General features: G+C 36.3%; 1 protein-coding gene across 4 annotated transcripts in view; it reads right to left on the bottom strand.

The window, feature by feature from the left end:
- The window catches only part of LOC107710790 (mitofusin-2-like), a 34,339-nt gene that overhangs the window by 30,663 nt on the left and 2,228 nt on the right, over positions 1 to 1,448 (bottom strand). Inside the window, exon 1 of one of the 4 annotated variants that reach the window (XM_016515641.1) lies at positions 957 to 1,047. The exons of 2 other annotated variants lie outside the window; for them this stretch is intronic. The gene's annotated coding sequence lies outside the window, so the exon portion shown is untranslated. One more of the 4 variants, XM_016515640.1, reaches the window with a different exon arrangement.

Below are 1,448 nucleotides of genomic sequence, written 5' to 3'. Positions count from 1 at the left end.
TTTTTTGAGCAGGTGGCAGCATAGTTCAGAAAAAAAAACGAATTGAAAATTGTGTGAAGTAAACAAAAAAGTGCTAATTAAATAGTCATTTACAAATTGTCATTCACCTTTTACCCTTTTTATGTTTATGTAAACAGTCCAGCAGAGTGAAAGACAAATTTTTAACAGTAAAAATATTCCATGTGTCTCAAGTTATGAGATCATAAGACTGCACTGCATGCATAACAATTATACTAGAATTTTTTTTTAAAAAAGGGTTAGAGGGCATAGAATGTCATGCAGCAACTATTTGTAATTTCATGCCAACTACTTGAAGATTAAAAATGTGCAAAATGCACGTGCATATAAAAGCATTTGCCTAAATTACAAGTTGGACACCAATGTGTTCCCCATAAATAATTGCACCATAAAAAAATTGTACCATGGTAACAACAGTGTCTGCCAAAACACCATAGCTGCTACAGGTGCTGTCTGCATACTAAAGATCTGTGTGTCACACAAGCATGTCCTTTATCAGCCTCTTGATAATCAGAGTAAACACTCCCATATGCACTCCCTTATGCAAGCATTCTTACTAGTGCACACTCATACTAAAATCCACAAACCTTCAACACAATGTCTACTAATTATACAACATATTTTGGATATACTGCTGGTAATGATGAACTGATTGAGAGATCTGCTTCGCTGAACGTTATCGAAATGTTTTGAAAACACACACACGTTTCAGCAGGACACAGCTGTTAAAGCAGGAATAAAAACATAGGTTACTAATAAAGCAATACAGTCTTACCTGACAATGCGTGTACGAGCTTGTGTAAAATAGTGAGGGTCAAATAAGCCCTATCAGCTGCCCAGCATTTGATTTGCAATGAGCGATCGCCTATACTGATCGCGGTAAGCTCAAAGCAGAGTCTTGATCAAATTAAATCATAATTTTATAACCCATAACATACACTAATATCAGAGTCACGACTTCCGCGAGACCGATGTGACTGACAGCAGCGCCAGCGCGCGGCTCTGATCCACTCCTCTCTAGGCAATGCCGTAATCACGTGACTGAATTTTACATTCAACAAGCCTGAATACGTAAAATATAAAATAGAGTATAATAATAATATAAACTATATATTATTACATCAATAGTGTAGTATAATAAAATACAATATCCAACATAAAACATATTTCAGTCGTGTTTCTAGCATCAAGCACACGACCTCACCACAAAACCCCGCCCCCTAAGACATGTTAGCCAATCCCATGCGAGTAATACCGAATACGCAAAATGATGGACAAGGGACGCGCGATTCTGATTGGTTAAAATAGAAAAGGGCCCCGCCCCGCCCCTTTACTCTTTCTTGCTGTACTTGCTGTCATAAAGTAAATAGAGAATATTTTATAATATCTATGTATGAATGAATGTATATATATATATATATATATATATA

This window comes from Sinocyclocheilus rhinocerous, unplaced genomic scaffold (genome assembly GCF_001515625.1).
Source record: "Sinocyclocheilus rhinocerous isolate Xijiao unplaced genomic scaffold, SAMN03320098_v1.1 scaffold1048, whole genome shotgun sequence".
Lineage (NCBI taxonomy): Eukaryota > Metazoa > Chordata > Actinopteri > Cypriniformes > Cyprinidae > Sinocyclocheilus > Sinocyclocheilus rhinocerous.
The sequence above is the reverse complement of the archived record's forward strand: the minus strand, read 5'-3'. Positions and strand labels throughout refer to the sequence as shown.